General features: G+C 46.2%; 1 protein-coding gene across 1 annotated transcript in view; it reads right to left on the bottom strand.

Annotated features, from left to right (window-relative positions):
• The window catches only part of LOC138262205 (ubiquitin-conjugating enzyme E2 E2), a 587,710-nt gene extending 562,156 nt beyond the window's left edge, over positions 1–25,554 (bottom strand). The window contains exon 1 of the mRNA XM_069212049.1: positions 25,200–25,554. The gene's annotated coding sequence lies outside the window, so the exon portion shown is untranslated. The remainder of the gene's footprint in view (positions 1–25,199) is intronic.
• Between the last annotated feature and the right edge of the window lie 791 nt (positions 25,555–26,345).

The raw sequence follows: 26,345 nt of genomic DNA on the forward strand, positions 1-26,345 counted from the left end.
CTCCTCCTCCGCGTGTTCTCTTAGGCTCCTCCTCAGCGTGTTCTCTTAGGCTCCTCCTCAGCGTGTTCTCTTAGGCTCCTCCTCAGCGTGTTCTCTTAGGCTCCTCCTCAGCGTGTTCTCTTAGGCTCCTCCTCAGCGTGTTCTCTTAGGCTCCTCCTCAGCGTGTTCTCTTAGGCTCCTCCTCCGAATGTTCTCTTAGGCTCCTCCTCCGAGTGTTGTATTAGGCTTCCGCTCAGCGTGCTCTATTAGGCTCCTCCTCAGCATCTTTGGTTAGACTCCGCCTCAGCGTCTTCTGTTAGTCTCCTACTCACTGTTTTCTATTAGATTCCTCGTCAGCGTCTTCTATTAGATTCAGCCTCAGCATTGGCTCTTGCAGGAACCTCTGGGCAGTGTTACCAATCCCATCTAACAAAATCTAAGATCCATCATTTACCCTCGCCAGTAAAGTGGAATTTTGAATTACTATTAACATAGCTAATTCAGACGGAAAACAGAAATGTTGAGCACTGTAGAAAATACAAATAAATTGACAAATTATAGCTCCCCCACATGTGCCTATCTAGTAAAAAGCTGCCTTAGTGTACAAAATCTTTACGTGATTTCATTGTCTTGCCCTCATTGGTATGCGGTATATGAAGACTCCACACAAAAAGAACAAAATAACTAAATCTTACTGGTACAAGAGAGGAGAAATGGTGTGTAAAGATGAGATGTGGGGCTTCCAGAGTAATTACAGAACCTCTCTAGGCACCCAGGGGGTGTTAAGGGTTATTACCCTGAATTCTCTGGAGGCATACGTGCTGCAGAGTAAATTAATCTTCCTGAGCTGAACATGCACCTGCACAATTTCTGGTTTTGCAGAAACAATAAGAAAAATCATAATATAGCTCAAGAGAACCCTAACAAATGAGTGATAGAGAAAAAAAACAGTAGTGCTCACCAGAGCACGAGCCAGCGGCACTGGAGTGAAGGACTCCTACAGGTGGAAGCTAAAATCTCTGAGCAGACCCAGAACTGAGCGGAAATCATTTGCATGTAGCGCATTGTCTCTTGTTGCACCCAGAGCCAACTTGGAAACCAATTAGAGAACTTGAATCCCAGTTGGTAAACTTGAATCCCAATTAGTGAACCTGAATTCCAATCAGTGAACATGAATCCCAATTAGTGAACATGAATCCCAATTAGAGAACCTGAATCCCTGCAACCTCGTCCACACCAAGGATACAACACGTGTGCTAGGTAGTACCTACAAGCGGTAGGAACACAACTTGTGTGTCCAGCTTCCCAAATGTCAGGTGGTGTTGTGTGATGTCCGCCACATGGTCACTAGCCAGGTTTCTGCACCTCACCCCTGTGGGAGGGCATCAAGGCAACGTATCTCTGCCATCAAGGACCACTGGTGTTTTATCAAGGGCTCGTGGTAACATAGACATGGTCATTTTACATAGCACAAGGCACGGCATGCTGCTTCAGGGGCACGTTCACTCCCCAGCCCCAGATATATGGCTTACAGCACTCCAACTGTTTTTAAAAGGCATGTCAAGGAACAGGCCCTGTAGCATAGGTGTCAGAAACTCCAGTTATTATAAATCCCCTTCTATGTCTGCTAACTTCTCGATTCCGGAGAGACAGAGGTCCGGCAACTGATGCCAATGCATGAACCCACAAAAAAACAACGGAATGGAGGGTCAATATGCCTGCTGCAAAGAATGTGTACTGCGCAGATCACAGAACAGTATTTCATGTGCAATCCTCAGCAGGATATGGGTTTTGTCCCAGAGATCCTTCTGTTACTGTGCAGTTCATAAGTTACAATCATCATCTAGCACAGTGAGCTATGAACTGCCATCAAAGAGCTGCATGCAAACTGCATGGTACAGGTTGGAAAGAGATGCGTTTCCCAGCCTTTCATTATCCTAATTTTCCTAAAAATGTTTTATTTGGGCAGAATAAATTGTTATTAGTAAAGTCAACCCTACCCACTGTATTACGTTCTGAATCCTGAGTCTGTGCTTCCCCAAACCAAGCACTCTTAAGAAATGCTTACCTACACCTTGTAGTCCCCTTTGTCTTAGGTAACACTTGCTATACAACGATTTATACTGATTTACGCAGGTACGATTCACTGTCTCAGTAGGTGTGTGTAATGTAAAGGGGACCATGGAGATATGAAAGGCACTGTTGCAGGGCGATGGTGAAGGAAGCATTGAAGAGCCCCAATAAAGACTGCGGAATCCTGGTGCACTGTAGGTCACCATTTACTGTTCTTTAAAAACTAATGCAATGTAATATATATATTGATTAAATACACAATTTTTTTACCAAATTTACTTGGGGAGGGGGAACACCCAGCCCCATTGTAGTTGTGGCTCGTCTGACAAAATTTGCCAGGCTGCTATGGGTTCCTGGTCTGACCTTGACTTTTCAAAAGCCGTTGCCCCACTTCTGTTAAAAATAAGGGTGCTGGCCTAGACGCATCTGAGAAGGAAAGTCAAGGACAGGGTCTCCCTTAACGTGAATCCAGGAGGGAGAGAGAGAGAGGGGCTCACAGCAGAAGAAATGCACCTTCTCGCCAGGGTGCCTGCTGCCTGGAAGAGATGGAAATATGTGCAACTGGTTGATCAGCCAATCTAAGGGCTGCCTGAGAGCCAGCCCATGCCTTTAACTCAGGGAGTCCTTCGAGGTTTCATAGATACAAGTTTTTTTTTTTTTTTTTTTTTTTTTTTTTTTAGAGGTACTTAGAGGGTGTTACCAACTGAGTGCAGTGTGTGTCCTAATGGAAACCTACACACATCTTTGCACTAGGAACAGTCTATTACATAATATAAAAATACATATTTTGAAGCACTTGTTTTAAATTAAACACTAAGGGGGTCATTACGACCCCGGCGGTCCGTGCAATAGTGGCGGTAGTACCGCCAACAGACTGGCGGTACATACCGCCATATTATGACATTAGCAGTTTGGCAAAAGCCAAACCGCCAATGTACCACACCGACCGCCACGGCAGTAACAATCGCCGGGCTGGAGACCCAGCGGCCGTCACTAGGCCGCCCACAGTATAATGACCCTGCCCACCGCCATGGTTCCGATGGCTTTCTTACTGCCACGAAAACCATGGCGGTGGGCACTATCAGTGCCAGGGAATTCCTTCCCTGGCACTGATAGGGGTCTCTCCCGCACCCCTCCCCAGAGTCCTCCCCTGCCCTCTCCCACCCCTGACATACACACAACTACACGCATATACAGACACACTCATACACACACGCATATCCACATTCACCCACGCATGCATAAATTAACACACACACAGCAACACTCACTAACATACATTCCAGCACACACGCAATCACACGACACGACATACACGTACACTCACACCCATTCATGCACACACGCATTACACAAGCCTCACACCCGCATGCAAACACAGTCACACACACCCCCATACAACAGTCCCCTCCCCTGTTGGAGAACCTGACTTACCTGCTTGCAGGGGGTCCTCCGGCAGGAGACAAGACGTGGTGCTGCTGCCAGTAGCAGCATCCGCCAGCAGAACACCGCCAGACCTTATCATGGGACATGATACGGTTGGCGGCATTCTACTGGCGTGGCCGTCCGCCGCCATGACCGTAGCTGGAATTCCGCCAGCCTTCTGGTGGAATTCCAGCTACGGTCATAATATGGCGGACGGTAGGTAGCCACGGCGACTGTCTTTTGGAGGCCATCACCGTGGCGGTAGGCGGCATTTACCGTTAGGTCATAATGAGGACCTAAATCTCTTTACACATTTTGCAGCAGCCTATCTTGTACTGTGTGTAATACAATTTTAAAATAAAGACTTGCATATTTATTTACAGTGCTTTCAGTCGCAGGCTGGGCCCTTTGTAGCACAAAAAAATACACATTTCACTACTTCTCGCCTCACCCACTAGCATTCAATTCTGTGACAGCCTGGTACCCTCCGACATCTAATGTGATCGCTTGAACCAAATTAGTTGTTATAAGGAAAAATGGTTCATTTTCCATCTATTAATTAAACTTGCATTTATTTTTAATTTAAGGCGTGTGTTACATTTATTTACATGAAGGTGAAAGATTAACAAAATAATTGCAGAACATTTTTTTTAAACCACGTCTCTGGCCCCACCCACACGGACCCCGCACCAGTTACACTCGGATCGTGGTTCCCATATTATTTTGATGCACTTTACTCACTTTTAGAATTTAATCTGAGCACTTTGCCAGCTTAATCACCTGCAACTCCAAGCAATCTATCAAAAGTGGCAAGCAAGATAAACCCCTCATTTGGGAAATAGAATACTCAGAGCAGCCACGTGACCAGGCTTGAGATAACCAAGTGCAGAAAGGACAAACCAATAAGATTCCAGAGCTCCAAATACGTGGAATTCCGCCTGAGCTCCAAGAGGTTCTATCAACCCTTCACTCCAGAAAGGAACTGAGGATCCTCTGCCTTAAACAATACTGCCTCACCTGCAAACCTGTGATTTTGGATCACAGCAAAAAGAGCACCTCTTCGCTACCCACTTGTGCATCTCACAGTCTCTCCTGTAACCCTACCTGGGCACAGTGTAGTGCTGCCTTGATGCCAGGATAAAACTATACAAACCCACATGCATGCATTTTAAATCCACTTGCATACATTCACTGCCCTCTAGAATAGTTAAGTAGCCACCAGGGCACCGCTCTCTAGCAGAATGCCACCAATTTTCAAGTTTACCTAAACGTTCCATCAGATAGCAAAATCTAAGCTGTGGTCATCGCTGCACACTATTTTTAATGCTCGGTCTTAACTCTATACAACCAGTTGCCCGTAGCACATCGAGTGCAAGCCTGGCTCAACGGCATGAATCAGAAGGGCTTCTCACTCAGCACCTGCCCCTGCAAAAACTCCTTGGGATTGCACATCTGTCCAACCTCTTCCTGAATGATCAAGGGATGGAAAAAGCTCACACAAGTTGGTTCCAAATAGGTCTACTGTGCAAAAATCAAGCCCACACCGTGACAATGCAAGTTTCGCTCCACAGTGCATGCCCTAGTTCTGTCTTTGATCATCAGGGCAATATGTGAAAAAAAATTAGCTCTCAACACCACTCAGCAGTCACTAAAAACTGTCCTATAAGCAGCTGACTTACTTACCAACTAGGGAGGTCTGACCAAATCACCCTCACCCTAAAGCAGACTTCTCCAACAAGCAGCTTGTAAGCTACTGGTAGCTCTCCAGCTACCTGTGAGTAGCTCTCTGTGTGCAATCTAGCCTACTAAACTAGAAGCTTTTGGTTGCCAGAGTTAATATAGTTACACCAAAATTGAAAACTGTGTATCCCAGACTTAAATGTGTCTTTTCAGAACTCATAAGATGATGTTTGGAGAAAAATGGTTCAACTTACAAAATATGTTCAAGGTTTATATTTGACTGATAAATCACGTGGGATAGAGGAAACTTATTACAAATGTTTTTACTACCTTGATGGCTCAAGCATTGCATGTATGGCGGTTATGTATTACTGATGTAAAGGCATTACAAATTGACAAAGCCCCTTTTTTCCATTACCGCTGCGACCCTGTCTGATGCAGTGAGGCGATGGCTGCTGATAACCTTGCACAGGATGGCTACTAACTTAATCTTCTGTGATATGGTCATTATTAGTACCTCTGGGTCATTTTCACTCAATATAAGTAGCTCCCGTTGCAGAAAAGGTTGGAGACCCCTGCCCTAAGGCATGGGTTGCAGCTCTTGCTTTCAGCTCGAATCCAGGTTAAAGCTTACAGTGGTGTTAAGGATGTCCGCTGAAAAGAAACAGGACTAGTGAAGCACAGAAATCCAGAAAGTATCAGTGAGACTCCTGGCTACATGGTAGGTGGGCTTCTATTAAAAAAACCTTCAGATATTTTAACAGTAAACAGGCCCTCTCATCACCTGCTTTCAGAAAAGTAATACCCTACCTCCGACTGCATCCTTACAATGTAATACTTACCTCACCAGGCACCCTTACAAAGCTCCTGGGGAAAGGAAATATCTACTCACTTGCATCCCTGCAATTATCAGGGGAAAATACCCTATCCATCAGTATCAATACAAAGATCCCAGGAAAAAAATTATTTTAGTACTCTGTCCTTACAATGATCCTGGGAAAGGAAGTTACCCACCCCCCTGCATTGCCTGGACACATCTGAGTATCTGTTATTTTCACACTGCCTGCACTGAGCAGCACAACTAGAGAGGGTAAAGCCATCCTCTTTAGACAGGACAGAAGAGACAGCACCCCCAGCTGGGCATGAGGTGACACTACAGAATGTGGTCGACTGTCTCCACAGAGGAGGCGCTTAAGAAACCCACATTACAGTTTATCAATGTGCCTCTTATTAACCCCTCCGAGACAACCGAATAATCAACTAATGGTTTATTTTTCAAAGAGCCATCAGGGAACCAATTAAATTCACCATGAGCAGGATGGAGTCATTTCATGGCTGATGGAGGAGGCGTGGGATAAAAGCTTTCGAAGGTTATTCTGAGCTCATTTTACCTGAATGGTAACCATCTCTATTCTGTACTATGTTCTTAATATAATAAGAAACTCAATAAAAATGAAATTGCAATAAAAGTAAATAACTGCAATATAATATTGGCCACTCATATGGCGTACTTCACAAACCGCAGCGCCTCTTGGCACTTAAGAGATCCCACATTTTTTCTACAGTTCTTATTTTATGACCCATGAGTCTCTCAGCCGGCCTACCAGTGCATCAAACTCAGAAGGATGTAAGTCTGCGTTACGCCACCTCACCTACAGGTATACACAAAACTCTTCAGCAGGAGCTCAACCCACAGAGCTATAATCTATACAGCATAATTGCCTGTTGTGGTTGCTGGAACGGGTGGGGTTTGGCCTCAGCGGGGTTGGTTTATTTCTCCATTTTGATGGAAAGGTTGATGGTGATCTGGATGTTTGGAAAGCTTTACATGAGCACCAGCTACATTACACAATGTTGTATTCATTTTCTTAGGCACGAGGAGATTAAGTGATTTGCCCAGAATCACAGGATGCTGAGTCGACGGCAAGACTCGGACCTGGTTCCCCAGTTCCAAAGTCACAAGCTCTGGCCATAACCACATCCTCTTGAGCTCCTCACGATCGCAGCACGGTGCATCAACTGTGCTTGGTCGGGGCAGAGTATGGACCAGAGTGGCATAGAGTGGAGTGGTGTAGAATATAGTGGCATGGAGTGGAGTAGACCAGCGTAGAGTGGAGTAGTGTAGAGTGGCATCAAGTAGAGCGGTGTGGAGTGGAGTGGAGCGGCGCAGAGTACAGTAGTGTAGAGTAGAGTGGCATATAGTGGCGGAGAGTGGAGTGGTGTAGAATATAGTGGCATGGAGTGGAGTAGACCGGTGTAGAGTGGAGTAGTGTGGAGTGGCATCAAGTAGAGCGGTGTAGGGTGGAGTGGAGCAGAGTACAGTAGTGTAGAGTAGAGTGGCATATAGTGGCGTAGAGTGGAGTGGTGTAGAACATAGTGGCATGGAGTGGAGTAGACCGGCGTAGAGTGGAGTAGTGTAGAGTGGCGTCAAGTAGAGTGGTGTAGGATGGAGTGGAGTGACGCAGAGTACAGTGGTGTAGAGTAGAGTGGCATATAGTGGCGTGGAGTGGAGTAGACCAGTGTAGAGTGGAGTACTGTAGAGTGGCGTCAAGTAGAGCGGTGTAGGGTGGAGTGGAGTGGCGCAGAGTACAGTGGTGTAGAGTAGAGTGGCATACAGTGGCTTGGAGTGGGTGGAGTGGGTGGAGTAGAGTGGAGTAGTGTAGAGTGGCGTCAAGTAGAGTGGTGTAGGATGGAGTGGAGTGGCGCAGAGTACGGTAGAGTAGAGTGGCATATACTGGCGTAGAGTGGGTGGAGTAGAGTGGAGTGGTGTAGAATATAGTGGCGTGGATTGAAGTAGACCGGCGTAGAGTGGCATCAAGTAGAGTGGTGTAGAACGGAGTGGAGTGACGCAGAGTACAGTGGTGTAGAGTAGAGTGGCATACAGTGGCTTGGAGTGGGTGGAGTAGAGTGTAGTAGTGTAGAGTTGCGTAAAGTAGAGCGGTGTAGAGTGGAGTAGAGAGGTGTAGAGTGGAGGGGCAATGAGTGACAGAAAGTGGAGCAGAGTGCCGTGGCATGGAGTATGCAGAGTGTGGTTGCCCACTGCCACTACCGACAACACATTTTGAATTGAAATGACCATTACATTTGCACAGACAAACAGTTTTGCTCGTAAAACTATACAGTGCACAAACGATAATGTGCGGAAATGGCATTAACTAGTGTACTGACTATTTGTGATAGTTTTAAAATATCTGTATCCACCACACTAAAGATATACAAAATAGTGCTTCATTTATGCTTTCCTAATTCTGATATATTCTGAAATATTTGCACAGTTCGTTTACAGACATTTAAATTTTGCTGTGAACGACAAAAAAGCCTTTCCTTTCACACCCCCAGATTTTCACATAAACCCTCTCACTATGAAGTCAGAGAAAGAAAAGTAAACACCGAGCTACCTCGAACGTAGAGCCTGACATCAGACCTCTGTCTTCGAACGTACAGCAATTGTGTCAAGATAAGAACAAAATTTAAAGGCCTGTTTACAGAAAGTAAGCACTTGTGGAAGAACACAGTAAACAGGCTATGCTCCATAGGAGGGACAAAGAAATGCTCATTAGCCTAAAACAAATAAATCCAGCAAACAGAAAGCAAGCAAATGTGAGTTACAAACCACAAGGCCAAAATAACAGTGGGCAGAACGCATTCCCATAGGATTAGGGCTTTTGCTGAGCATTTGGAGGCCCACCAAATGATCCAGTCAGGCCCTTCATGGATCAGGTCGGAGCTAGGGTACCGCCTTTGTTTACAGTATCCTGGAGAACTACAGGTGTCTACTAAATAGGACACAAATCCCACCTTTAACCAACTCAGGTGCTCCAGTTCATAGGAGGTCCATTCCCAACAGAGCTGGGAGCAGTGTATCTTCCTCCCTTATGACAGTAGAAGCTGATGTCACATACTCACTCCCTTCCTCAGCTTCTGTCAGCATCAGCGACACTATGCTTGGCTGTTCAGTGGAAGATGGCAACTGCTCTCCACTTGATCCCTTGGGCATGCCTGCATTTGCATCTCTTGTTCAACCATCTCCTGTCCTGTTAGGACCCATCCTCAGAGTATTGCCAGGATCCGATTTCTGTGAATCTAGTCATAACCCAAAAGCTGCAATAGTGGCTAAACTTGTCTAAGGAAATGTTCTTATGTCCGCCTGCTCCCTGTGCTTTGACCAAGGATGGTAGCAGTCTGGGTTGGGGGGGAGGGGGGGTGGCTACGTTGAACAATCTCTCCATTCAGGGAGTATAGCTGGGTCATGAGGTGCTGGGTTCCACCAAATAGAAGAATTCTTTAGCATTCCATAAACCGTTGTTGCCTTAGCTCCTGTTTTTACAGAACCAAACAGTCCAGGCCCACATGGTCAACTAGGTTGCGAGGACGTATATCATCCACCTGGGAGGCTCCAGAGTCCCATCTTTAGCTCATCTGGGGGAGCAGCTGGGAATGTGGCCAGAGGGTAAACTCTGCGCAATGTCAGCAGTCTTTAGGGGACGAAGAATGAGCTTGTGGACAGTTCAAGTTGAGTGTTACTATGGAGATGTGTCTATATCACTGGAGTTTCCAAGCCCATCAAGGGCAGGCTTGGGATATCATGCCTAGGCCTTTTTCCCTCTCCATAAGATGTGCTCCTTCCAAAATTCTGCACACTTCTTCCAGCTCTAAGAGTATGGCGGTGGATGCAATGAACATAGTCTGGCTCGGAGGGACTTTGTCTGCTTTCCCTCAGTGTGTGATGCTCAGCAGAGTACATTAAAAAGATCATATCAGACCAAGTGGAGGTGATTGCAATAGCCCAAGCGTGTTCCTGTGACCAGTCCTGCTTCTCCAATTGGCAATCCTCCCTCCTCTCATCTTTCCAGTCTCTCCCTCTCCTCTGAAATCTCCCATTCTGCCTCGAGGGGCCTGGACACTGAAAGGCAGATAGTGATGCTCCCAGATACTGCTGTATCTATCCAAAACTCTAGAAGGAAGAGTATGATAAGGGATTATGAGAGGCCCTGGAAGAAGTTTCATTCCTGGTGTATTCCGAGAAACCTGTCTACTTCTAATGGAAGGTCTGTGTTGGAGTTTCTTAGGGATGGCTTTCTAATTGGTCTCGCCGTAGCCAACGGCCTGCTATGAGTAGTCATTAGAGTTTCTGACTTAGGTCTCTTTGACAAGCTGGTAAAAAACACATCCTGAAAAGGTTTTCCTTGAGAAGACCTGCTGTTCATGCCCAGCTCCCTTCCTGGGATCACCCTCTTGTACTTCTGTTATTTAAGGGAAAGTCCTGCTGAACCTCTAGCGTGGGACCCTCTGGATATCCTCACCCACGTGTTCTTCTTTGTGGCTATGACCTCTGGACGGACGTTGGAAGAAACTGGTTAAGTTTTTATCCCATGAGGTTTTCTTTGGATTTTTTAAAGGATAAATTCATTCTTAGGCTTTAGCCCTAATTCTTCTAAAAATTGCACCCTCTTTTCAGGTTTCAAGATTTAGGCCCTCATTATAACCCTGGCGGTCGGTGACCGCCAGGGCTATTGTGGCGGTAGTACCGCCAACAGACTAGCGGTACTGCCAGCCTTATCACGGCCGTGGCCTCGGGACCGGCAGTATACCGCCATGGTGGTCCCAGCGGTCGTAATCCACCAGGGCAGCGCTGCCCTAGGGATTTCGACTCCCCTTACTGCCAGCCTGTCCGTGGCGGTAGACACTGCCGTGGAAAGGCTGGCAGTAAGGGGACTCGGGTGCCCCTGGGGGCCCCTGCTCTGCCCATGTACTTGGCATGGGCAGTGCAGGGGCCCCCAGGCACAGCCCCATCGCGCATTTCACTGCCCGAATTTCGGGCAGTGAAATGCACGACGGGTGCTACTGCACCCGCTGCACATCAGCATTGCCGCCGGCTCTATTACGAGCCGGCTGCAATGTTGATGTGACTTTTCCACTGGGCCAGTGGAAAAGTCGAAAGAGGGAGCCAGATATACCGCCAGCACTGGCGGTATGCTGTCGCCCGCAGCCTCGGCGGTCTTTACAAAAGACCGCCAAGGTTGCAATGAGGCCCTTAGTCCTTCCGGTAATTTTTGCCTCTCAATCTTCAGAGTAAGAAGATTTCTGGCGTTCTCATAATCTTAATATGACTCTTTTGGATAGAACCTCATCCTTAGGCAGTAAGATTCCTTGGGACATTTCATCTTTCCGGTGAGGAACACAAACCTTGTACTTCTTACTTCAGCAGCTGAGTTAAACCTATAATTTCTCTTCCCTGTTGTAAAGCAGGTATTTATATGCCTTTCTCTATACACGGCAGATCCACCATGGGGATTCCACCTACCGGTGTAGCCTTTAAAATTCACCAGATGTTGCAGTGAAATGTGTTTACTTTTCTTTTTTTTCTGTTTCCTAAGCAATGGTATTTATGCTTGAGTATACGCTCGCTGCGTAAGACTGGGACAAGAGCAACTGATGAGGAAGTAATGCTCGGATTACGCACATACAAGCTTCATTACTCCAAGTCATTGTCTTCCCTGTCACAGGCCTGCTCACGGGGTTGGGTAGGCATAACATTGCTTACCTTAGTCAACTGAGAAGTGATTAGGCCTTGGTATTTTCAAGAAACACAATAGTTCACTCCACCCTTTATGTGCCTGACACAGGAAGCAATCATGTCAGCCATATTGATTGGGGTGATGAATTTTTTTTACATATCTGAGGAATGACTGTGGAGAAGGAGACTATCGCCAGGGCCACTGAAATTATGCGATTGTGCGGCCGGTGCGATTTTCGTATAATTGTAAATTTGCCACATAATCTGAAGATGTTAACAAAAAAAATGTTTCTAGCTCAAACGGTTCAAAAGTTAGTAAAAGCACAGTGAGGCGAGTGGCTGCGCAGTGGAAAGCCCTTTGCAAAGGTTGACTGGTCACCATTATGTAACTTATCGCTAGATTTTGCTTTTAAACTGGTACTAATTAGCTACAGGTAATACCCAATGTTAACAAGCTTAAAAACAAGCATTTACAATGCAATGGGTCCCGCATTTGCTCGAGTTAGACATATTAGCGCTGTAAATTTGTAACTGGACTTTTCTTGCTGCTTAAATTGAAAATGAAAAGTAAAACAGTTGACTTAAGCGAGCCGATTCAAAGCACCACGGCTGCCATGAGCGAGAGCGCGAAGGAAACACACAAAAGGAAAAAGAAGTTCCCTCGCAGTCAGACGTATCAGCAAACGTGCAATTATCCATGTAACAAGGTCAATGGCCAAGGCGGTAACAAAACTGCCCCCAGGAGGGACAAACCACAAAGCATTTACCAATGATGATAAAGGATTTTTTAAAGGCAAGCCCGGGAATGAGTGACAGTGATGGGCGTGCGGTGGGCGTGGTTAAAACCCACAATACCTACAACAGGTCAAAGCGCTTGCGTGCTCAACCCAATGACAAAATAATGAAGTAATGCAATAGCAAAATGTGCCGCATAACTTCCCCTTTATTGCCACATAATTTACTCAACCCTGCCACATAATTTGACCCTCCCCTGCAGTATAAGGAAGCTATCCGGTAAGTAATGCAAGCATTTATTTTCATGCCTAGCTTTCCGGCCCCAGGCGGGATAGTCACTAAAGTTAACCAAATCTGCTTTATCTGAGGAAACAATATTTGTTTGTTAAAGTTTCATATAATAGCAATAGCGGGCGGTTGATTTTCTCAGGATACTATGGTGGAATTTAGCACATGGTGCGGAGATCTGTGTGTAAAGTACAGTTCTCAGGATCAAGATACTTGCAGGGCCGGCGCTGCCTTTCATTCTTCTACGACGAGGAAAACGGGTGCGCCCATCTTCGTCCTAATAAAAACACTTGGGATGTACGAGGCTAAGAAGCCTAGCGCCTACAGCCGGCAGCGCGCTATACCAACACTACATTTACATCATTACCATGGATTTCCATTTATCTGGAAGGCCAGCAGTGATGATTTAAGGCCTTCATCGGAAACAAATCAATTAACTGCTCACAACAGATCCCTGCCTCAGGAGCGGGAAAGCTGCCAACAAATCATCTATTCAAAGCAACGAAAGCCTGACAGGCATCAAGAGCCCGCGAAAGGCGACTTTCAATCAGTCAGCATCAGCATCTCTCGGCCTCACTAAACACTGCGCAGAAAAAAGAACACGCGTGTTCCTGCATCTCAAGCGCTTAGAAAAAAAGCATTGCTTGCATAAGTCCACTACATGAATAAAGTAACTAAAATTAACACCCTGAAGCTAACGTGTTTACAAAATCATACATGCTGAGGTAATCGCCGAAAGAAACCAGATTTATAGACCAAAGATTGCCAACAAATAAAGCCTTTTGTAGCAAAATAGGAGTTGTGTGGAATAACGAGTACTTTCTAGCAAGAAAAAAGAAAAGCTTTAATACCAGTTAAATTATATTTTTATGGTTTCTTTTTTAGGTCTGTAAACTCTAAAAGAGAAATAATTGGGGTGGCATTTTATGGAAGAGTTAGCACGTGTTAACGATAAATAGGCTCAGAAAAATAACACATGCCTTCGGGAAAAAAGTGTTAACTAAAAAAAAAAAAACACAGGCAAAAGTTACATGAGCTAAACATTGTAAAACCACGCTCTGTCACAAGAATGTAAACGTTTACTTTCCTTCCAAAACACAAACAAAACAACAGAGAATCCCGACCTAAAGCCCTTGGAAAATACTGTCAAAAGCCGGGCTTGGGATACAGTGAATTTACTTCTAGTAAGACAGGTCGGCGTGGGTAGGAAGCACCCTATACAGATCTGTCTGTAAACAGCAAATCTGAAATTCTGGCATAGCCTTTCATCCGACCGAGGTCGATTAGACACGTGCCACTGATTTGGGTAATTCCAACACCCCTTCCTACAGCCAAAGACAAGCCACCGGGGTACCAACAGGCCAGGACAGCGGTGCTAGGGTGCACAGGGCAGGCTCATTCATTTCCTGCTTACTGGGGTGAGACGAAGGGGCATTTTTTGAGCCAGGGCCTTCGTGTGCCAACAGCACTGCTCGTTTTACTGCAATTCTTTCTATCAGTTGTTAAACGTGTTTTTGTACAACGCAGACACCGGCTTATGCAGCCACTCAGCACTTCACTGTAATTAAATTAGTGTCATAAAATGCATTACTGAATTTCAAATACAAAGCGAAAACATGGCTAATTAAACACGTCAAAACGTCATATTTTTAAGTAGTCCTAAGAAGAACGTGTGAAAATCAGGCCTGATGCGACACTTAGATGTGTTCAATGGTACAAGGATCTCTTCAGCATAAAATGAGTTTATTCGCCTGTTTTTTCAAAGGCGTGTGGCGAAAACCCCATGTACCAAACCACAGAAAAGCAAATCTGGGACTGCCCATCCCTAGTTAGGCCCTAGTCTGGAATGCTCCAGAAAGCCTAAATAACAGGCCTACCATTCACACAGTCAATGAAATCAGCTCGTGCTAGGATGAGGCTGAAACTTTTCAGCCATGGAGGGGTCAAGTTGGTCTAGATGTCTGGACCCTGCTCCCTGACCGTCCTGGGACAGGGAATCTCCTAGACAGCTCTACACCAACACCAGGGGCATTAATCGGCCGAAAGTGGCAGCAGGGCGTGTAGCATCTTATCTGTCAGGAGGAAGTGTCGCCGATCCCTTTTGTGGCCTACTGTTACTGGACCAAAACAAAATACTAAATTACATTTTCAAAAAGAAAACCAAAAATAAACAATAACTATAGGAAAAGGGCTGGCTTACCTTAAATTCTAGACATGTGGCTGCTGCAGACAAGTGATCCTTCAAAACCAATTTATTTTTAGTTTAATAATAGGAGCATTCACACACTGCACTCAAAAAGCAAATTCTGACTTAAAAGCAGGACCATGACTGATTGCATATGATCAGTCTCAAGGTAGAGCGCTATAGTGGGTAAAAACGGTGGAAAGGGATGAGGCCCCCGGCGATTGCAAGAAGCAGATATTAATTCACACATTCCATCCATCACTTTGGTCATGTTGCAATAAACGCCTTATGTGTGACGGGATTGCCCAGGTTTGGGTTCTACACTCACTGTGACACATTAATCAAGCAGTGATGAAATCTAAGTAGTTCGAAACTGGTCTGGAGCTGTTGGGCTGCCGCCTAGAGGGCACCTGGTCTGGGGGTTCAGTCTGGACTGCTCTTATTGTTTGGAGCAGGACCAGGACAGATTTGTATATGTCTGGTCTCTGTTTAGAGTGGCACAGATGTTGAAAAATGATGTACTGGGATGAGGCCCGAGCAATCACCAGAGGCTGAAATGTATGCAAGCATTCTATCCATCACTGTGACCGTGAGCGAGTCCCCTTAAGCTTCCTCCACGGAAGGTGTGGCCCCTGGCCTTTTGAAAAGGAACAAACTTATTTTAAGCTCCGTCCTCATCAACTGCTCTCAAAATGTTGGCATGCAAATGCTCTGAGGCCTAAAACATGAAACATTTCATTTTTAGGTCTCCTTTACAGCACAGATGTCTGCAAGAACTAGAGTTACAAATCAAATAAAACATATCCATAGTTGACTTTGGTCCCATCCAGAGTGGACTTTGGTCCCGTCCACATGCTATGGCTGATTGGTATATCAGTTCACATTCCAAGAAGTGCTTCCATTGGGACACTTGAGGAACTATTTTACATCTGAAAAGAACATGTATTAGAATGTTGTTCACATTCAGTTATGTATCTACTATATGTATTTTATACAGTAGGCAATCCATTTCTTGCTGCTTTTTTTCCTGCACTGACAAAGCCAATAGGGTTGAAAAACTGCATATGAACATGCAGGGATGTACACGGCGTTTGAAAATGTTTATATTTAGTTGTGTTCGTATATTAAATCCAGACTTACTGGCTGTGCCAATCGTGTATTTTTGTATACTATGCAGCCTGTCATATTTGTTACATATTTGTGAAACTTCATACAATATAAGTAAGGCACTTGATGTGATATTCTGGTGCAAGGAAATGGTATGGGGTAATTCACCCAAATTCGCCAATTCATCCTGACTGGACAACCCTTTGTAGCAGAGGTCAAACAGGGACTACAATCAATCAATCAATCAATAAAGGAATTTGTAAAGCGCACTACTCAACCGTGAGGGTCTCAAGGCGCTGAGGGTGTGGGGGGCGCTGCTACTGCTCGAACAGCCAAGTCTTGAGAAGTCTCCTGAAGATAAGGAGGTCCTTGGCCTGACGCAGATAGGTGCGTCAAAACCCAGGAGTGTCACCACCAATGCAAATAATGGGTACGCTGTGAGCTAATGTATTCAGCATGTGGTTCTTTACATGCACAAGTTGTAAGTGAATAAACAGCCTTTAGAATGATGCAGCACAAGCAGGAGTCAATGGAGTGTGCTTTACCGCCCAGCCCCTCCATCACCGTCATTGTGAGGCCCAGAGCAAAGCTAGATGCCCCCTGTGGTTGGCCACCAATCCCAACAACACTCACAGAAGCCTTGGTGAAGGACACAGACATGACAAATAACCTCTCTTATACAAACAAGGTTGCATGATTCAGGGACTATAGGGAGGGAGGGACTGAAGTATAATAAATACCTGTCAAAACCAGAAAACCTTCATCATCAAACTTTCCGTTCTCTACTAACTGTAAGTCATGGAGATGTTTAGTAACAATTTCTTCATTACCGCCCCTACCAGAGTTTCGTAACCTGACTGCTGTGGACCCGCACTCTATCAATATAGGAATTCGGGAACACCCACTGAATCATTTTCGGAATCCGGGATCCCCACCGCGTCACTGGAACCCTGGGATCCTGGCCTAAGCAATTTCAACAATTTGAACCACAAAACAAAACACAAGAATACAGAAACAAGCATTCAAATACAAAAATTATGAAATATTGTAATTAATGCAGAGAGAAAATATAAATTTTAATTTGAATGGGAAGGTTGGAGATTTTTTTAATTCAACTGAGGTTACCCACAGTCCCTACTTTATTCTGTTTTATGCAACTGCGCCGCTCCCACAAATCAACGAGATGATACCAACTTAATTTTTAGCCTCAAATTTAAATTCCTCCAAATTTACATGTTTGAAAAATTCGGATTTTACAGTTTTCTTTATTTATATACACCTTATTAATCGACTAAAATTATTTAATTTTCTAAGAAGTCGCAGACCCCCTGAGTAGGCATCGTGAACCTCCGGCGGTCCACAGACCACAGGTAAAGAACCACTGATCCATACCACCTCTCATACATTCTCTTGGTTGTCCACACAGCCCCTATGGGGAAAACCCTATCCATCTCAAAGTGTGTGACTTTACTGAGCTCTTGCAGAAAGATCTGTCTAATTCTTTATGTCACTAAAAGCATATTTTCTTAAAATGACATGCCCTGCACCTCAATGCGTCTCAAAGAAAAAAAAACAAATCGATCCTACAGGAAATGCCTGTGGCACATACTTTTGAGGCAGTAGACGGGTTGTCACGACTCCCCATGAGCGGTCAGAGCGGGTGTGGTGTGTACAGTGCGCATTGACCGGTTGATCTCTTCTTGACAGGGGACAGCCTTTATCTCGGTCTAGATCCCAAGCCGACAGCTCCTTGATCAGCTTGAGTTACTCAGGGACGGAACTGATGAATGGAACCGGGTCTTAGTATAGGGTTGATCACGCCTACAGACAAACTGCAATGGCATTTAATCCCAAGGTCAGTTTTAAGTCACAGGCTGCACGACCTGAAGCTACTTGAGATACAATTCTATCCGGGATGTCACTCAGAGCTCAGTTTAGAACTTGATCTTTTGTCATGCGGTCCCATGTCCTTTATGTCTCAAAAATGTCAAAACTGTGGCACCACCATTGCACATTTTTTATTGTCTAGTCCTTTGTGGAAGTAGTTCCTTCTCCTCTCAAGAAGGCATGGTTAGGTTGGCACTAGAGAAATAAAGAATAAACAAGTGCAATATGGCAAAGTCTCAAAATACATCTTGGAGCGAGACGTCACAATCCAGCTAATGGCCCATGTTGAGGTTCCAATCTTCCTCGATACCCCCGGTCCGGCTACATATGGATCTGCGGCTCAGGGATGGACCAAGAAAGGGTGCTGAAGACCTTGAAGTTCAGACTTGGATCCAAGGCAGATTCCAGAGCACACTGGATCCTTCTACGCTCCCTATCAACAAAGACACTCCTTAGTGCACCTTCAGGAGAGAAGAAGGTGTCCAGTGACTGATCTGTAGCAACTGTCCTCGCCTTGCCAAGGGGATGTGGTGGAGTGTGTTTTCCCACGTTTATTGAGATGCAGGAGGCTCTTTTTATGTTTTCAATGCACTTGCTGCAGGTGCATGTCTGCGGCATCACCGCCACGTTTTGTGGCGCTGCACTACTGCGGCTGCAGATCTAGAACACTGCGGGTGATGACTGCTTCTGCTAGACAGCAGTGCATGTTATGATAAAGAGACCTGCAATGCTTAAACACAACTGGAGGAAGCGCAAAACTACACCTTCTACAGCCAGAGGTTTCACCAGGGGATGTCTCTGACGTCATCGTTTTGCGCTCAGCCACAGTAATGAACAATGAGGGATTCCATTGAAGGTATTGTTGCAGTATTGAGACAGAAGCTCGACAGAGGAAAGTTCACCTGAAGAGAAGTCATCACTCCGCCCTGGGATGCTGTGAGAAGATGTCGAGTCAACCAAAAGGTTTGGAAGTTTTGGTTGTCGAAGGATGGGAAGAGAGTAAATCACACAAGAGAGGCACCCAACTTTCTGTGTGTTCAACAGATGACGGCCTATATCCACTAATAATCTGCATCTCATCGTGTCTGCCTCCTTTGCATCCAAGGACCTGAGCAGGAGGGTCGAGGCTAAGGCAGCCTTCGGCTCTCGGCGCTTTACAACCCACAATGCTTCTTCTTGATCACTGTTGGTCATTCAAAAGACACTGGGCATCCTCAAAGACCTCCCAAGGGTCATCAGTGACGGGGCTCTTGTTATTCGGTCAGAACTTTCAGAAACGTGGAAAACGAAATTGGGTCAACAGAGCCTGGAGACAGAGAACAATCCAACACGCAACACTGAGCAGGAAAGACACATTACTGGAGGACGAGGCGGCCGGTAAGAGCGCTCCCCCTGGGGATGCTCTGGTAGGCCACATCCTGCGGCCATCTTTGGGCAACAGGCTTCACTGGAGAGGACGGAAGGCCAAACAGCCAATCGGGATGCTCGTTTGGAGGTTCAGTGAGTGAAGATGGGGAACTGCGGAGTAAACCAGAGAAGAACGAGAAGTGAAAGCCTCTGATGCAGCACAGCTCTGAGGGCATATCCGCATAAATGTATATAACAAATGTATATAGTAGATTGCATTGTACTCGAATTGCATGTATAAAGCGCCTCCTTCCCCTGATGAGGCGCTGAAGCACTTTGCGCCGGGCAGCAGGTTGCCCCAGAACCCAAGCGTAGTCCAGTGTTATTGGTTACTGTAACTGTTGGGGTCCCTCCTGTGCTCTCAAGCAAACCATTTCACTCAGTAATTCCAGTTTCTTTATGGAGGACTAAATTAATTATTGTCATGAGATATACATTGCAGCAGCATAGCGCCTACGAAGCGTGGGAGGACATCTAGACCACTGGGTGAGCGGGAGGATCAGGCGAGAACTTCCGGGGTAGGAAGGTGCCGGCGAGGGGAACTGAAGGAGGCGTGGAGAGGGCGGTGTGAAGAAGGAAAACGGGGTGATGGCGAGGGAGGAAGGAGACGTCAAAAACCCAAGGGCCAGAGACTGACAAAAGCAAAGATGAAGGGCAGAACCAGAGGAATGAATGATGGAGGTTGATGTGAATTGGCATCTATCTGTAGCGCATTCCTATCGGCTGTGAGGCCTCGTAGCGCTCCACTACAGACACTTATCTTAAGTGTTTTGTACAGAACCGATACGTTGTCTAATTCAGAGAACCTAAAGCGCTCTTCGCATCACGGACGTGCACAAGGCGCTGTGACACGAGTGCTTGACACTGCAAAAAAACACACAGTCCACTCACTGACATTTCTGGCGACAGCCAAGTAGCAGGCGCCTGGAGGCAGGCGTGCTTTACCTGTGGAAACGCAGGAGTCACCAAGGGCACAATCGCAGATCAGCATTGAAATACAAAAAAAGTGTCAGAGCACAGATGGGAACGCCGTCCACCCTCTCACCCCCGCGCCACAGCAACCTCTCTCGTTTCAAAACACGGCTCTGTGGCGCGGACACAAGAGCATCTCGCTGGGTATCAAGTGATGCGAGCGAGCGCCGGGGACCACTTCTGCCGTAATCCTGCGAGCGGCACCAACGCCCCCAAAGTGCCATCTCACATTTACACTGATGCCCCATCACAGATGCGCCCATCCAACTCAAGCCCTCGCATCCCTCTCTGCCGTTTCACTGAATTACCAGATCTCACCCCAGCCTCCCAGTACAATATCACAAGTATTCATTGTTTATTTACCCTGCTCTGTGCCCCCCGCTACCCACCCCAAAGTGCCATCTCACATTTACACTGAATGCCCGGCCCCGTCACAGATGCGCCCATCCAACTCAAGCCCTCGCATCCCTCTCTGCCGTTTCACTGAATTACCAGATCTCACCTCAGCCCCCGTACAACACCCAAGCATTCAGTGGGTGTGTTATTCATCCTGCGGTGTCGCTGACTCTCTGGAGGGCCTGCGTAGACGCGCAGTAATCGACACACTCTTATGGATAAAATAAACAGGACTCGGCTCAAAAAGCACATAATCCGCAGACAAGGGGGTAAATAAACCAGATGCGTTTCATTTTCCTTGCCGGTGATAAATGCGTGCCTTGTTTTCAGCGCAGATGTCAAATTGTTAGACAAGACAAGCCGAGCAACAAAGGGCCCCCGCATCATGCCAGCATCCCTCCCGCCCGCCCCGGCGCGAGGTAATGAGAGCAGCTGAAGGCGATGGAGCCCCATTTCCGCCTAATGCTCAGTCAGGCCTTGATTCATCCCCCGCAGCCCCCAAGGCGGCATCAAATGTTGAGTAAAAAGTTACTCACCGCTGAATGGATGACACACGTAGTCGTGAAAATGACTACGGCGTCCAGCAAATGCCTTTTTTTATTACAATTTTGGTCCAAAGATATCACACCGTGCCCGCCGACTACACGTATAATACTGTACTATTTAACCTGACATATGACATTGATTTTGCACAATCTTCTTCAGGCCCCGACTCAACTGGCGGAGGTGCCCCGGGGGCGGATGTGTCACATTTTAAACCGAATGGAGACCGTCTCTCGGGTCCCATAGGAACTTTTTCGGGGAACTTTCCCTTCTGGCTCTGATGTATCACACAGGAAGAAAACCACAAAAAAGTGGTGACCAATCAGTGATGGGCTTTCAGAGATAGAGCTCTGCATCCCTGACCACTGAGTGAGGACGTGGTATCTCCATCCTCTCCTCACTCGGGTTCACTGGAATCGACTGCATTGCAATGTCCTCCAAGCTAGCAATAAAGTAAATGCAATGACCCAGGCCTAAGCATTTTATGAAACCACGCAGGAAGTCATTAAGGAGAACTTGTCCAGCATCAGATGCACGGGTGTCCACTAACTGCAGGCGGTTGGAGAAGCCCCAAACCACAGGAAGCAGGTTGTGATGCTGCATAGGTACACTAGTGAGGTAGGGCACGTTTAATCTTCAGCAAATGACTGGGAGATACAGCACAACTTGAGGAAAACATGGAAATGACCAGCTTAGATCATCAGCAGTTACTCAGGGAACAAGAATGTCACCCTACGGTGAAGTCTTATTCCAAGCCATCTCACAAGTGTTTCCAAGTACATACCCCTATCATATCTCGGCTGGATGAAGCCCATTTATGTATGACGTGGGATCATGTCAAAGGTTCCTCCTACAAACCATTGGTCCTAAGAACCATCTTCAGTTACTGATGACGCAGGAGGTGCACAGCGCAAGAACCCACTCCTGCTAGGACTATCCTTCCATAGCGCAGGACTTAAATGCGCTATCGATTCAAATGTCTCTAGTGATAATCACCTTTTTAAAAACATACCTTGTGAATTTCTGAATGTGATCAATATACCCTGTCAGAATATTTAACTAAAATACGAAAAGTGAAAGATATAACTAGGCCAGAGAGCTGAAAATGGCTATATCTTGTGAAAAGGGAGCATTGACTCACACGTGACAGACTGCCTCTCCACCACTGGTGTACAACTGATTAATCACACTTCAGGGTCTGTTAGTGATCAGGTGTGCACTCAAAGTAACACAAACAAGTCTTTACAAATATGCCAGGTGTAAGAGGGTGGTTTGTTGTGAAAGATTTTCACAAAAGACACCCTGTCGTACAAGGAAAGTAAAGTTGACCAACTTCACAACGTTTAGTAGTAGAATGAGAGTGAATGCCCAAGGTAAACTTAATGTAGGTCTCACAACCAATGGTGCAACTATCATTAATGCAGCAGTTGCACCAGTGTGATGGATCCAGGGCACCAGAGTTATGTCTGTGTTTTACAACCCAGAGAGGGTTTAGGAGGGCTCATTTTTCTGGTTCAGATTCGAGCCTACGGTACCCTTCCTACACCACTACTAATGACCATTGACAGGAGCGACAGCATGGACACACGGGGCCAGAATATAAAATGGATGCTCCTTGGTTGGTGTGAACAACTATGTATGGAGTGTTTAATGAATTAAAGGCTATGCATTGAGTGTTTTATCGAAAGAATGGCTACGTAATCTTGCATTAAACTCAAAATGACTATTTATATAGTGTTGCATGGATGGAATGGCTAGGTCTTCAACGTTACAAGGATGGAATGGACACGTTCTGAGTATTGCATGGAAGGGATGGTCATGTCTTGAGTGCTACATGGAAGGAATGGCCAAGTCTTGAGTGTTGCATGGAAGGAATGGTACAACAACGAAAGTACACTGTTCCACGTAAGAAGAACTAAGGAGACCTGAACATTCAAGAGCGAGTACCCTCAAGCATCACAGTGGATGACTAGCATCATCACCGGGTAATGCTCCACGCCAGGCTGGCAGTGCAGTGCCTGACGGGCTCCCCAAAAAGGGGGCAACAAGCCGTTTTGTTCTTTATAGTAACTGATGAGTTCCAGCTATCTTAAGCGAGCATGTCTGCATTCAGGCATGAACGCACAGAGGAGAGAACAATAGAATGAAATAAAATTGGTTATTCATCACTACATATTTCATAATTTTAATCAATAGTCAGGGATGAAACCAAGATTAAAAACAAGGGAAAGTAAAATATTGAGTATCAATGCTCAATTACTTTCAAAAGCAGTAAACTCAAAAGGATATCACTCTGGAAATCCCCTAAACTAGGTCAACATGTTTCGCGTCGTGCGGTCCTTACGGATCCAATGACGCTTCATCAGGACCAAAAACACAAGAAAGGTGAGTCAGCTCTTCTCCTAAACAACAAAAATATTTGACAATGTAAAAGTTCAAAATGTGTCAGCCGGTCACTTACATTGAAGTATACAAGCTTAGTCGTTGTCAGGTCGCCCTAGAATGGAAGGAATGGCCAAGTCTTGAGTGTTGCATGGAAGGAATGGCCAAGTCTTGAGTGTTGCATGGAAGGAGTAGCCATAGGTTGAGTGTCACATGAAAGGAATGCCCATGTCTACAGTGTCATATGGAAACAATGGCCATGTCTTCAGTGTTGCATGAAAAGAATGGCCATATTTTCAGTGTCACTTGAAAAGAATGCCCATGTCTTGAATGTTGCATGGAAGGGATGGCCATTTCTTGAGTGCTGCATGGAAAGAATAGCCATGTCTTGCGTATCACCTAGAAGAAGTTGCCATGTCTTGAGTGTCACATGAAAGGAATAGCCATGTCTTCAGTGTCACATGGAAAGAATGGCCATGTCTTCAGTGTTGCATAAAAAGAATGGCAGTGTCTTCAGTGTCACATGAAAAGAATGACCATGTCTTAAATGCTGCATGGAAGGAATGGCCAAATCTTAAGTGTTGCGTGGAAGGACTGGCCACGGCTTCAGTGTCACATAAAAAGAATGGCCATGTCTTGAGTGCTGCATGGAAGGAATGTCCATGTCTTGAGTGCTGCATGGAAGGAATGTCCATGACTTGAGTGTTGCATAGAAGGAATGTTAATTTCTTGAGTGCTGCATGGAAGGAATGGCCATGTCTTTAGTGTCATATGAAAAGAACAGCCATGTCTTGAGTGCTGCATGGAAGTAATGGCCATGTCTTGTGAACTGCATGGAAGAAATTGCCATGTCTTGAGTGTTGCTTGGAAGAAATGGCCACATCTCGAGTGGTCCTTGGAAGGAATGTACGTCTCGAGATTTGCATGGAAAGGATAACTATATATTGGCTTCCACATAGATGGAATGTTTCTATTTTGAGCGTTGCGTGGATGGAATGACCCATCATTGCTTAAGGCTGAAAATGGGATGGTGGACTATTGCTGGCAGGGCCAGTAGGAACTCAGAATATTGTGTGAAATACAATGATCTCATATTGCTTGCCAGGAGAACGGAATGGAAGAGTGCTGATTGTCAACAGCAGCTTGTGTATTGTAAACTGGAGGTTTCAAACTTAGTGCCAGAGTTAGAGTGGGGCAACCCCCTGGAGGGACTGTGGCAGGGGAGATAATGCCAGAGGGAAGCAGAGGCGGCAACGACAGGACGCAGTGAGGGGAGGCAGAATGTATATAAATGGAAGGACAGATTTGAGGAAAGGGGAATTCGGAAAGAGAGAATGAGGTGCTCGGATTAAGGAAGAGGGAGTTAAAATGAGTAGAAAGAAGATAAGGTATGGTGGGCAGGGGGCATGGGAAGGAGTGAGCTATCGGAGAAAGAAAAGGGGATGAAAGAAGAAACAAACTTGAGGTCCTGAGACGACAGGCATGGGGCAGATGGCATGAAGGGGAGCCTGGACGGACCTGGCCTCACTGCAAACAAACCCACCGGGGGTCACAGGCACTCCAAATGCACACCGTGGAGGCTGCCAGCACTGCACCCCCAGAGAAGCCCCCAACGTGTCTCACCTGGCGGCGCTGTTCTCTCCTCTGGGTGCTGCAGCTCAGAGCTCCTTCACTGGCTGTGCATGGGGTTGGGACCCTGCTGTGGGCAGCGGCTCCTGCAGCGCCCCCTGCTGAGGTTCCTTCCTCCTGCGGGTCGGGGTGCGAAGAAGGGCGCCTGCTTGCTTTAGTGCCTCTGCGCGCGCGCACCGCCCCCGCCGCGAGACACTGGGAGAGCGAGGGAGAGGGAGTAGCGGCGCGCGCGCACCCGGAGGCAAACCCCGGCGCGTGGACAGCAGCAGCGGCACAGAAAAGAACCCGGCGCGAGGAGGGAGCAGAGCGCGCGCACACAGGCGCGCGGCGCCCAGCGCCGAGGTAAAGGAACACGAGCGCGAGCCCAAGCCGACAGTGAATCTCAGACACGAAAGAAGGACAATCTCAGGTGATGGGCTTCGAAGGCCGCTTACTGGAACTGCGACCAGGACGCCCATCTTTGAGAAGCGCAGCGCTTCATACATACCGCAGGAAATAAAGGCCTAACGTCAGAATACAATCTAGTTTTATTACTAAATGCCGTTCTTGAATGAGCTACTGAACAACTCAAAAGCTAACGAATATAACTGACTTCATCAGAGAATTTTTAAACTTTGCTATTATTTCTTTTTCTTCACTTAAATATGATTTCGAATATTATTTTTAATGTGATAACATGGTTAGCCGGTTCTCTTGCCTAATCCCATATGATCCGTCTAAAAGTCCTGCTGCCTTCATTTCTGTGCTGGACTCGGCGCCTCGAAGGTTTAGGAATAGGGAGGGGCGTGGCCTAAAAGAGAGCGATGCCGTTGGCTGGGTAGCACGTGCGCAGTGAGGAGTCTAAGAAACGTGATTGGGCCTACGACCTCCTGTTTTATTTACACCTCTTTGTTTTTGCAGTTTTAGATAGTTAGGAAATGGTCAAGTGCATTGAAGTGCTGTGCATGAGAGACAGATATCTTACTCAGATTCAGTTGTTACAACCCTATTTTTTAGGAACCGAGAGCTTAAATGATTTGCCCAGAATCACAGGATGCTGATCTTAAGTCAGCAGCTGTAGCCCCTAGACCACATCACAAGCTCCAGATGGGTAATATTATGAGTTTCATTATTCTAATACAACAACTCAAGTGATGTTAT

Source organism: Pleurodeles waltl, chromosome 10, assembly GCF_031143425.1.
Source record: "Pleurodeles waltl isolate 20211129_DDA chromosome 10, aPleWal1.hap1.20221129, whole genome shotgun sequence".
NCBI classification, from domain to species: Eukaryota; Metazoa; Chordata; class Amphibia; order Caudata; family Salamandridae; genus Pleurodeles; species Pleurodeles waltl.